The sequence below is a fragment of the Pararge aegeria genome, chromosome 22 (assembly GCF_905163445.1).
Source record: "Pararge aegeria chromosome 22, ilParAegt1.1, whole genome shotgun sequence".
Classification (NCBI taxonomy): Eukaryota; Metazoa; Arthropoda; class Insecta; order Lepidoptera; family Nymphalidae; genus Pararge; species Pararge aegeria.
In genome coordinates, this window is record NC_053201.1 from 1,175,963 (window position 1) to 1,189,083 (window position 13,121).

At 35.1% G+C, this 13,121-nt stretch overlaps 1 protein-coding gene across 2 annotated transcripts in view; it reads right to left on the bottom strand.

Annotated features, from left to right (window-relative positions):
• Positions 1-13,121, bottom strand: part of LOC120633916 (LIM domain only protein 7) — a 236,275-nt gene that overhangs the window by 148,169 nt on the left and 74,985 nt on the right. The window lies entirely within an intron of this gene.

Consider the following 13,121-nt stretch of genomic DNA (forward strand, 5'->3'; position numbering starts at 1 on the left):
TTTTGAGTTAAATCCGAATATTTTGGGATATTAGTAAGAGTACAGCTTCGGACCATTAGAAAATATCTCAATAGTTTCTAGACTTCTACAACAGATAGGAAACGCCTTGACGTATCTACCTGGCCACCACCTGACCTATGACTTAGAAACAGTTTGTAACTACTCGCTACCATTGCTACATGAGTATGGAAATAGGTCTAGGTGTGGCTTACAATATTACCTTAAATCTCACTATTTCTAATTTGGACTCTAGCACAATAGACATACTGACGGTTTTACGTCCATGGGGTACCTACTGAGGTTATCAAATTCTATGGCTTTATCGGGCAATTCGAAAGCAATGAATGGTATTTATTTTGATTTGCCCCTAATTGTTATTTATGGCGTACGTTATATTATGCTTTTAATAGACCAGCCAACTCGATCGAAACCATGGTATGTGAACCACTTTTTTAAATATGAAGACAGGCGCTTTACTCAATCAAATCTGATTGTAAGTGATGATGCAGTCTTAAGTAGAATGTGCTTAACTAGAAGATGGCTATTCACTCTACTTGACATAGAGAGAGGGTGATACTAATGTATGTGTTGAATACATGCCTTCTCTCTTTTCGAAGAGAGGAAGTAAGAGCTAAAATTCATCATGCTGCGCACCAATACGGATGGTAAAATCACATGCTAATGAATTCAAATTCAAAATTCATTTATTTCAAGTAGGCACAATATATGCACTTTTGAAACGTCAAGTCTGTCCGTTTGTATCGACTCTACCACCGGTTCGGAAGGCAGATTCTACCGAGAAGAAACCGGCAGGAAACTCAGCAGTTGCTCTTATCCAACATCAACAATTTACATTTTACATTTTAACATTCATTTTTCTTCATCTTGTGAGAGCTGAAAGCGGAGCCGGATGCTTCCGAGCAACCTTGTCATTAAGAAATTCATCAATTTTATAGTAACCTCGCTGTAATAAATGTGTTTTAACAGATTCCTTAAACTTATGCATTGGTAGGTCCAAAATCACCTTAGGAATCATATTATAAAAGTGTATACTCAATCCCACAAATGACCTGTACCTTTCGCAGACGATATGCAGATGTCACTAATTTATGACCATTTCTTGTAAGTCGACTGTTTATGTCTACTTTTTGTTTATAAAGACTAATATGTTGTCTTACAAATACTATATTGTTATAAATATATTGCGAAGCTACAGTAAGTATGCCTATTTCTTTAAACTTCTCACGGAGGGATTCGCGTGATTTAAGTTTATATATTGACCGTACAGCTCTTTTCTGCAATATAAATATAGTTTCGATATCAGCTGCTTTACCCCATAACAAGATTCCATAGGACATAACACTATGAAAGTACGCAAAATAAACAAGCCTAGCTATTTCAACGTCAGTAATCTGTCTAATTTTTCTGACTGCGTAGGCAGCCGAGCTTAGTTTACCCAAATTATAATAATGATTAGAATTACCGGAACCGAAGGTTAAAGATGCTCTCGAGACGCTGGGAACCTAAAATATGCTTAAAAGTACCTGGAGCGAAATCGAACGCAGAAGAATAATCCGTAGTTGAAGATACCACTAGAGCGATGAGAACATCGGGCTCTCGTCTCACACGACCGAAAAATGAATCTTAAATTGTAAATTGCCTCTTCTTCCAGCCTTATTTCGGTAGAACCTTTCTTCCGAACGGGTGGAAAAGTCACTACAAACATACAGCCTTGACGCAGACGTTTCAAATGTGCTTAAATAGTATCTAAGCCTATTTGAAATAAATTAATTATGAATTTGAATTTGAATAATTTACAGAGCCACAATTTTTATTTTCTCGTAAGAAGCACTCATTGTTGACGTTGGCACGTCTGTACTCAGCATTATACCTTATTTTAATAGATACCTGCCGGTAGATAATTCTGTAAGCTGTAATTTTGGTTAATGAAGGTTTAGTAACCATGAGAATTAGAGGCGATTGTTTGCTACAGACACATTTAGCAATACTGCTCACACTTGACACGTAATAGAAGTCTATTGCTATTAAAGTTTAATAATTCACGAGTATTCCAAAGGTAAACCCAACAAATACAACTGGTACTAAATCTTTGAAGTTCTTCACAGCGAAAAAAGTGTTTTGTACAGAAAATATTTTTAAGTTACCTCTAACGCGCAGTAAGAGTTTCTTATGAATAAATAAAATACCCTTTTAATTCCAGAACGTATTTCTTACATACTAATAAGATTTTCTTACGTTATTTTTTAAAATTTTGTAACAAAGTAAAAAATATTACAGATAAGTAGGTACATGTGACTGGATGGATAAATAATTACTTTATTTTATTGAATGAATCTGTATGGTGTAATTTATAATTACTTCAATCCGTATACTCCACACCAAACAGATCTTCGGCAATGTACCCTCTACGCACGTTTCGCTCCGAAACCGGAGCATCCTCAGGAGATGTTGACTTTACAATGAATAATTGTTAAGTACAGTCTAGTCAGTAATTAGCAGTAAGTAGTCAGTTATTTGGAGTATAGCAAATTAAGTTTAATTTTCATAATAAATAAATATACTAAATAAATATACTACGACATTGCACACATCGCCATCTAGCCCCAAAGTAAGCGTAGCTTGTGTTAAGAATACTAAGATGACTGAAGAATATTTTTATGAATAATATACATAAATTCTTATAAAATACATATAAACACTCAGACACTGAAAAACATTCATGCTCATCACACAAACATTTTCCAGCTGTGGGAATCGAACCCACGGCCTTGGACTACGAAAGCAGGGTCGCTGCCCACTGCGCCACTCGGCCGTCATATAATATATTATGGATTTCCGCAAAGTAACGACTGCTTCTATCCAAAATTTCTTTAGTTGTTAAGTTGCATATAGTAGATAATTTTTCGAAAAATAAAGTCATAAAGAAGATTCACTTGTTACGTGTGTAAACACACACATTATTCGTAAATATTCTAATTAATCAATAATTAATATTGATATCATAATGCATGCACGAGAGCCTTTATTCTCATAATATAATCTGGGTCGAGAATTATTAGCAACGGAACTTAATTGCGACAGACACACATAAAGGTAGTTTTTATTAGTGTAGCAAACGTTGCGCAGTAACTCGCTTTTATGGGATTAACGCAATAGCTTGACATTATACTATAAAATCCTAATTAAATTTATAAAGAACTAGCTATAGACCGCGACTACGTGCAGGTGGATCTGTTTTTTCCCAGATATAAACTAAGTCAGCCAATGTCACCACTCACGAGCAATTTTCTTTTATCTATGCAAACAAGCCGTGCTTATTTCCATAGAAAAAAAGCAGTAAGATCCATTGTCCCGTTGCTGCGTGAAAGAAAGACAAACCAACAAATATACTTTTGTATGTATACAAGCGTATTTACGAGTTGTTCTTCGCAGTTTTAACCGGTACAGGTAAAAGAGTGCTTAATGATTTCACCTATAACATTATATATAAAGGACTTCGTAATCGATAAAAAGCCTGGGTGTGAATTATTGCTCTAACCAGGTAGCTCTTCTAATAATTTTAAATTACAATGTGAGATGGTGATAACAAAAAAACAAAAAACTTTTCGTAAAATTATCATCAGTAAATTAACCAATCTGTCATCCCGAGTTTAATAGTATCTAATCATTGTTTATTTTTTATAAATAGTCTCTTTAGTATGTAGAGTAGTTCTAATCATAACTTCTTTTATAATAATAATTTAGTTTTTCCGTTTGTAACTGTTTCGGCTTTTGTTGTTGTTCTTTTTATTCGTTTTTATTGATTCTCTTTGAAAATTGTTAGTTCATGAGCGAAATTAGCATGTAGTGTTTACCTTTAAATGGTTTTGCATACTCTGTGTAATGTTTATATGATAAGTAATATTATTTTTATTTATGTAAAATCGCTGGTAGACCCAATAAATAAATAAATAAACAATTTTATACGTACGACTAGTCCAAATTATTATTTTCAAATAGCGGAAACTACACATACGTATGACGTAAGCGTTACTTTCGTCAGAAAAAATCTGAGTTACTCTCTAGTCGCGCCCAAAAAATACTTTTTGAAATAATTCTAAAAGTATTTTTTGTATTCAAAGTTAGGATTGCCTTCAATAACATCTGATGACAGAGACGATGCAGTGTAATTGCAGTGCAGGTAAAAGCGCAATAACCTAGAAGGGATATTGCATTCATAAACCCGTAGCCCTAATCGATATAAACGCAGCATCATGCCGGAACTGCTAATCGCTTAGCGGTGCAGCAGTTAATAATTAAAACACGTATTTCTGCCTATAGGCACTGAAATAAGAACGTACAGAATTGCATGCAGTGCATCGCGGCCAAAAACAGTGGAAATGGCCCGCGCACATCTCACTTCACACCCGCGGAATTTTGCTAGCTCACAAATTTTTCCCACGTTATGGTAAACGTTTAGAAAATTATAGGAAAAATAATTACTTTGAACTGCTAAATAGTATAAATAGAAACAAACGCGTCTCCTTTACAGGGTACCTATAACATTTAGTTTGAGAGCAAAGGTGAATGTAACCGTATCAACTCAGAATGGCCTTTATCTCGAGATTTCTGTTGTTTAGTCTTACAAAGCGGTAATGCTATCGCGTTACAAAGTTGCAAATAAGCGTTCGTAATGGTAAGAGGTACTTTCTACTGTATATAAAATCAAAAGACATTGAATCTATATCAATACAATTAATATAATTTAATTGACTTTCTGCAATTCCGTAATTATTGCCCGAAACTGAAGCCGAAACGTATTCTACAAATATGTAGAATACGTTTTGAAATTATAAGTACACTATTTGCAGAATAGGTTGTGCATCGAATTGTCAGTAATTACACAGGTAAGAAAATACATTTTATACTTTCTTTCCTTCTACTTTAACGTGGCTTCTATGAAACTTTACAGCCTAAAATTGAGAATACAAAGAACTGGAATACGAATGGAAAGAGACGGGAGATTCTTTGAATCCTTTGATTTGTTATTTATGATGTATGTTTCTCTAAACCCCTGAGGTTTCGGAGTGAAACGTGCGTAGAGGGTACATTGCAGAAGATCTGTTTGGTGTGGAGTTTGGATCTTCTGCAATGTTTGAAGAATTTACACATTACACCATACAGCTTCTTCGGCTTCTCGCGGAGTATCGAAAATTAAGCTTAATTTTCATAATATATCATTGATTTCCGCAAAGTAACGCCTGCATCTATCCAAGCTTCTATGAATGTCTTGCCTTTGCAAAGTTTGGTAGGTACATTAAAATTTGAAGTCGCTAATGAATAATTTTATTGACTAGACGCAATAATGTTTTTTTTTTTAGCCCAATTCAATGCAAATTTTAAAAAAATCTTCGTAAATATTTATGGGGCAGAGTCACGTCTCAGAATAAGTCTGGTTTTGGTTGCAGTCCACCACGCTGGCCAAGTGCGTATTGGTAGACTTCACACACCTTTGAGTACGATATGGAGAGTTCTCAGGCATACAGGTTTCCTCACGATGTTTTCCTTCACCGTAGTGATATTTTAATTGCTAAAACTATAGTCAGTTCTGGTAATTTCACTTTTTTTTATGTTCGTCTTTACATTACTAAGAAGAAGTTGTTAGCGAATTCATAACTAGCATATTATTCCCGAACACCTGTGTTGTGATGTTTCGTTTAACGTTGAACAAACAATTTGTTATTAATTACTCTTCTTTCATGTAAAGGATTTCACGTCGTCAATGACAAACAGAATAAGGTGTCAAGTAAAATAACGTCATATCAACGTTAGCCAAGCGTAAATCTGACATTTTACGAGTGTATAAACCTCAGATGTGGATAGTCACACATGACTTGACATTAGTGCTACATCACTTGTACAAAATAAACTATATCAACCAAATCGATACGTGTAAAAGTAGACCTCATGGTTCTGTCGGAAAATAATATAACTATTTTAGACCGGGCAAATTACCGGGTAAATTAGCTTATCTTAAAGATTTACGTACAAAGTCTTTAAAATATACACTGAGGTCAGGGCTAAATTCTCTTAAAACCTAACTACACGAGTTATAGGTTTAAAACAAAACACAAAAAAGTTGACAATACCTGTTTGATTGACATCACCCCACTTTGTCATTGGGCGCCGGCCGGCGAAAGCATAAAGAGACAGAGGTGGCCAACCATTCGCCCGTCACGCGGTCTGACTGCGCAGCACCGTGACCAGATAAAGTGACAATGTTTGAAGGTTTTTATAACTGGTACAGGTACAATCACGTAAGCACCTGTTTCTATTAATTAATTAACCTTTCACAGTTATTATTATGTACGTAGATTCGGTTTGATGTTTTTGTACCAGCCCGAACTTATTAAATATTGTTTCAAGCGTTACCTTACTGTGTGATTACACAGCATGCCTTGACAGAAACTTACCTGAAAAATAAAAGGGATTAATTAGTAACTAGCGGTAGACCGACAATAAGCGTGAAATTCGATGTTTTGCCCTAAGTTCGGCCTTAAGCATTGATATACTGGCACTTAAGAACCTGTTCTAAGCCTAAGATGCTGGTTTATACGTACGCGCTCAAGAACTTTTAAGACATTAATTCTACACAATTATACAATTTCAAGGACATAGATTATGGAGGTGGATTATCGTAAAACCCTTCTGATGGTTCTAGTTTCTTAAATTGCTAGAACAATAACAATGAATTGTTACGTGATAGTGTGTGTTTATTCCATCACTCAGGTAACAAGGTCGTACGCTCGCCTCGTAGCTAATCCATAGTTTTTTGTCCACTATGCCTTGATTCCGTATGATTATTGATTGGGTATTTATATAAATCGCCGCATGGTAGCATATTCGATTTAGGATTACGAGTCCTTGGTTCGATTCCCAGATCGTGCTATTAGGTATTGTGATATCTATCAATAAATTCTCACTAACAGTATACATTACTGAAAATTAGCGTTAGAGACGCTGATGCTGAGAATTAAGTTTTTTTTTATGTTAACCATCAGATCCTTGGTGGAAGGTTCGGTTTATCTTTCTACTAGTTTGACAATTCTACTACCCTTCATCTCGGAAGTTTTTTTAGTTACAGACAAAAAGTGAATAAACATTTTTTGAGACATATATCGACCTTGTCCATCGTGGTATGCACTATTTTTGCTCAGGTTGTATAGAAGGCTGGCAGATTATAAGAAGAAACCTACTTAACAGATTATTAAAAAAATATATATATATAATAAGATTAGCAATTCTCAAATCAACTTGAACAGCAACTCAGAAAAAGAAAACTATACGTCCTCTCGACATCAACCCTGAACCCACTCTTTTATAGCTGAGTCATACAGGCTTAAATTGTACATTTCCACTAAAGAGTCATAAAGAGGCTCTTGCCCCTCTGGAATTCAAAATAAACTATAGCTATCAATGTACACTCAAGTAGGTACAATAAACACATATTGTTTATCCTATTGTCTGTTTGTATGCTTTGTTCACACGTTTTAGCGGCCAGCGATGAATGAATATACATTGTATAGGTACATTTGGTTTTAAACAAAACAAATTTAACTCTGTTTACGTTCTGAAATGGCGTCTAGTGGCAACCATATTGACTTTTGTAAAGTACCTTCATCTCGTGACACTAATAAGGCGCGTTTGGAACCCACATTCAAAACATCACTCTAGGTACAATGAGTGGCTAAGCAGATAACTGAGAATCTATTTACATGGAATCGCAATCTCATATATTTTTGGGGGACCGATTTTGGTCCCCGGCACGCACTTCTGAACCTTTCGGGGTTAAGTAATAGTTTTATTTATAATGATAGCCGATTAGCGCAGTGGGCAGCGACCCTATTTTCTCTGTCCAAGGCCGTGGGTTCGATTCCCACAACTGGAAATTTTTTTGTGTGATGAGCATGAATGTTTTTCAGTGTCTGGGTGTTTATCTGTATATTGTTAGTATTTATGTGTATTACATTCATAAAAATATTCATCAGCTATCTTAGTACTCATAACACAAGCTACGCTTACTTTGGGGCTAGATAACGATGTGTGTATTGTCATAGTATACTTATTTATTTATTAAATTTAAGCAGTTAAATATCAGATGATTTAGTGGAAAGAAAACATCGTGAGGAAACCAAAGTACGTGAGAGTTCTGCATAATATTCTGAGACTTGTGCAGATCGCACTTTGCCAGAGTGTTCATTGCCTTCTCATTCTAATAGAAGACCTAAGCCATTTAGTGGACTGCAATCTGACCAGGTGGCAAGTTATGATGCACTTTAATAAGTGTAGTTTAATAAGTGACGACGTTTGACGTTTGACAGCAAAACTGCTCTGGTATTAAAATATGTTTTAAAAATGGAATAGTGTTTAAAATTGTGTTAAAAGTTATTAAAATACAATTATAGAATGAACTGGTATAGTGTTATTGTTTGTGAAAACCAAAAGTGACTCCGAATCGCGTAAGAAGCAAACAAAATAATTCTGAACAAAACAGTTTATAAAGCGATATTCAACAATATTTTGTGAAAATATACGTGCGTGAAACATCTTCAATGTTTTCCCTGTTTCAAAAGGCACAAACAGTCTGTCTTCAATCTAAAACAGTGAAATGGGACACAAAATATATGTTAATTTCTACTGTGTTTATATACGTTAACAATGATATTTGAAGGTACATTTAAAATAAAATTAATTACCGGTCCATCGGTGAAGGAGTTCTATAGAAAACTAGTTAAACACAGTGACTATTTTAACAGAACGTATCGTAGGTCTGTCGGCTAGCCTCTGCAATAAGCGGATTGAGACGTGAGTTCAAACCCCAAGCCAGGCCACGTTTTATTTTATTATTATTATTTTTTTCTTCTCTCCTTAAAATTTGTAACTGCAATTAAAAATATATGTCAATATGAATTCTACTTCAAAGAATAAAAAAAAGACTTGTAAGAAATGTTGCACACTACTGGATAAGAATATTCTTACATTCAAACAATGCACGAAAACCTACCATAATGTTTGTTTCAATGTTTCTTCGCAAAAGTATAAATCAATGAATGTTAAACTAAAGCAAAGTTGGAAGTGCAATGAATGCATGTATCCCCCGTTTAAAAAGCAAGATACAACAAACGAAAACATCACTATCCGAAAGAGCACGCAATAAAACAATTAAAAACCGCTTGAATCTCAGTTTGAAGGATACGTACTTGAACACAGAACAAAATCTAGAACATATTGCTAATAGTAATCGAGACAAATCAAGATCCCCAAACAAGTCATCGGGTAACATAAGAAACACTCCAAACTAGGGATTTCAGTTAATTAACCCATATTTAGGCGGTTTTTACGCAATATCGTACCGGAATGCTCATTCGCATAGCGGCACGTCTATATCGGTAGGTTGGTAACTAGCCACGGCCGAAGCGTCTCACCAGACATACAATTTGATGGTAATGATGATGATAAATAAATACTAAAGGTCCGAACTCGGAAATCTAACATAGGACGTCTCGTAGTTGCACTTGAAATAAAACAATAAGTAATAGAATACTCCACGCAATCTGGTAAAAGGCCGGTATCGCGAAGTACCCATTATTCTTCTTAAACGCAGTAGGTATGTTGTTTAATGAAGTTAAACTCTACAGTTTAACTTTTATTAGCGCAGTTATATTTGAGGTCTCCATTACAACAATTAGCCCGGAATAGTTTCACGTGGTGTAGTTAAAAGGTGTAGTAACTTGGTGTGTAATGCTACAGTTTAACGGACAGACATCACGCGATGGTAGGCGCAGAGAAAGGATTTAGTGTGGGAACTAACTATTGTTTCTTGTTTTCATAGAGTTCATCCTAATTATACTTTTTTATAACAGGTTTACACTGGTTTTACTCCGAACTGAGGGCTTCATACAATCGCTTAAGGCAGTTGGTATTACTTAATTATTGTTGACGTCTTTAGAATAATAATCCTTATTTTCAGGAAAATAAGGTATGATATTAAACTGTGAAAATAAGATTGCATTAAGAAATGGTTAGTAAGCCGTAGAAGTATATAACAACCGATGTCCGTCTAGAGTTTTATGTTTTCCATGAATCTATGTTACCTATATTTCCCCGTATTAATGATTTTTTATTTAATTCTCATTTGGAAAACGTGGTTTCGCTTCTTATAAAATTTAAGCTTCTATGTAGCTTGATATATATCTCAATACAACAGCTGTCAATCAACATTTCATCATCATATTCACCCTATTACCGACTTACTACAGGGTTCTCCTTCCACAATGAGAAGGGTTTAAGCCGTAGTCCACCACACTGGCCCAGTGCGGATTGGTTGATTCCGCTTTGAGAACTTTCAGGCATGAAGGTTTCCTCACGATGTTTTCCTTCACCGTTGAAGCAAGTGACATTTTAATTACTTACAACGTAAGTAATGTAGAGAAGTAAGAGGTGCGTGCTGGGATTCGAACTCGACACTCCGAAAATTAATCCGAAGTCGGGTAGGACTTCGGACTGTGCTATCTCGGCTTTACTGTTTACTACCATCACAACGATCAATACTTCAAATAATTTCCTCAGTTAATGTTTTAAAAATCAGCCTTTGATCAACAAACTACAACAGCGTGGTATTTTGCCCAACGAGTTATTTTAGACTTTATAGCAGCACGTTTGTCAGTGTACTGGACATTTATGTACTTCGAATTACAGTTTATAGTTCACCACAACACAAACGTACCGACCACTGCGTAGGCACATTTTCCCAATAAACTGAATCTAGATCAAACATCCGCGTTTAGACCTCTCTGGTTCCTATTACTTTTACAGATATTTTCAGCAACAGACATCGATTGAAAACTCGGCCGGTACTGAAGTAAATGAATGGTATCGGCGTTAGGGTTGCCACTAATCTAAATCTTATTAAAAAAATATCAATCCAACGCGTGTTCTTGTTATGCTATGTTAATCTTATATCTTTTTCAAAGTTTAACCGGGGAGACTCGTCTTTTTAAATTGCTCATTGTAAGTGTCTGATGAAAATATTCGAAGATGAAAAACGGAGATGAAATTCGGAACTCAGCGGAAAGCTGTTAATCTCTGGGTTGTTAACCTCAAATAACAAATACAACTTATATTTAAAAACAGATAATTATCTTCTAAGATATTACCCAACCAAAAATATATCAGATTAAAATAGTTAGGATGCGATACAAGACCTTTATAAACAGCCACTACTGAGTCCAGCTTCTTTATATCGAAATATATATTCCAAATAGATGGTAGAGTTACAACAAACAGACATAATATTTGAAAAAAGCCTGTTAAATCTAGTTTAGTATAAAGGAATCAACTCACAACATTTACAAGAATGAGTTATAGCTGGATACTAAATGGTCCAATTTATAAGGACTAATCAGAAAAGATTGAAGTATACTTTTAATGTCTACCTACAAACCCCTATATTATGAACGTATCATATAACAATGACATATGGAGGTATATAAGTATTATATATAAATATAAATATTATATATATATTAATTGAAACTTACTGACGTAAACAAAAAAGATTACACACATGGGTAGTCGGTTCTTTCGTTCTTAAGTCTAATTGAAACAAGGACTAATTGTATTTGTGATCAATATGATGATAATTGTTTGAATGTAAGCAAGCCAAGATGGCAGCCCTACCCGGTACTCGGCAGATGTTGATAATATTCAGAGGTATGTTACCGTGAAGGCAGCCGTATGGCGCACGGATTTAGCCGTCAAAATAAACTTTCAAGGGCAATGCACTGCGATAAACTAAAATGGAGGACTCACTCGTTGTTCACAGGGTTGCTGTAAACAAGTAAAACGATACAAAACGATAAAAAAAGCTTGAGTGAGAATTGCTCTAACTTCATAGCTAAATATTAATTGGCGGTAAGGTAGAGAAAAAAAAACCCCGCCTCAGTTTGTTGCGCTTGGTTTTTTTTCTTTAGGTTTAGGGTATCACAGTAACGAATATATCACCGTCAAATAAGTAGGCTACTCTAGGTAATCACACTGTTACTTTTTTGCATTTTCCGTTGCATTCTAGGAGTCGTCAAATTCATCATAAAAATTAAAATAATAAAATCGACGACTCATAGAACCTTTAACTTTTGGAAACATTAGTATTCACAAGTTTTTTTTTTTTTTTTTTTTAAACATCCAGTTTACTCAGTAAATGTCGAAAAAGTCAAAATTACGTTAGAGATAACGTTGGCATTTTTTCCCCTGGTAAATTTACGTATTTTGTTTCTATCAATTAAAATAATGATTTATCAAGCTTGAATAAAAGGTTTTTTAGATAACTAGGTATGTACGTAGCCTACTTGGGCATTCAAATTACTTTTATGTTGCGTTAAACAGAGCGTTAATTGTTTTATTAAGATGTGATGTCGTTATTCTTTATTAAAGTTAAAAAAATATAGTTTTTAAGATAAATTTGTAACTATTTTTATTCATTCCTATATGCCGCTGTGAACCACGACATAGCCCGCGTTTATTATGTTTATTTATTTCCCTATTCTTGAAATTATCCTATTTTATGTCTCATGCAAGCTATCTCTATAAGATCACACTAAATTTATAAGCTAAAGTACGTACACACACACGTACGCAGCGTTTTGCTTCTTCCTTTCTGATCCGCACCGCAAAGGCCTGGAATGCCCTCCCATCTTCCGCCTTCCCGATACCCATAATCTGGGTACCTAAAAATCAAGAGTGAATAGGCATCGTCTAGGCAAGCGCGCCTATCTTAAGCTGCATCATCACTTACCATCAGGTGTGATTACAGTTAAGAACTTGTCTATATATTTAAAAAAAAAGCTGTAGAGAAACTAGACCCTAAATTGATAAAATAATTACCTTCTCTCGATCTACCTACACTACTGTAAGAGAGGCGGATGAAACACCAACGCGCGTGATGCTGCAGTGCAGACTAACCCAAAATCTACCTGGTATCCCTAGACAGATTTCCAGAAGTCCTGGGCAACCTGGGCGGCCCGATAGGCTTGTAGAACGAGCTTGGATGGCTGTAGTAGCAA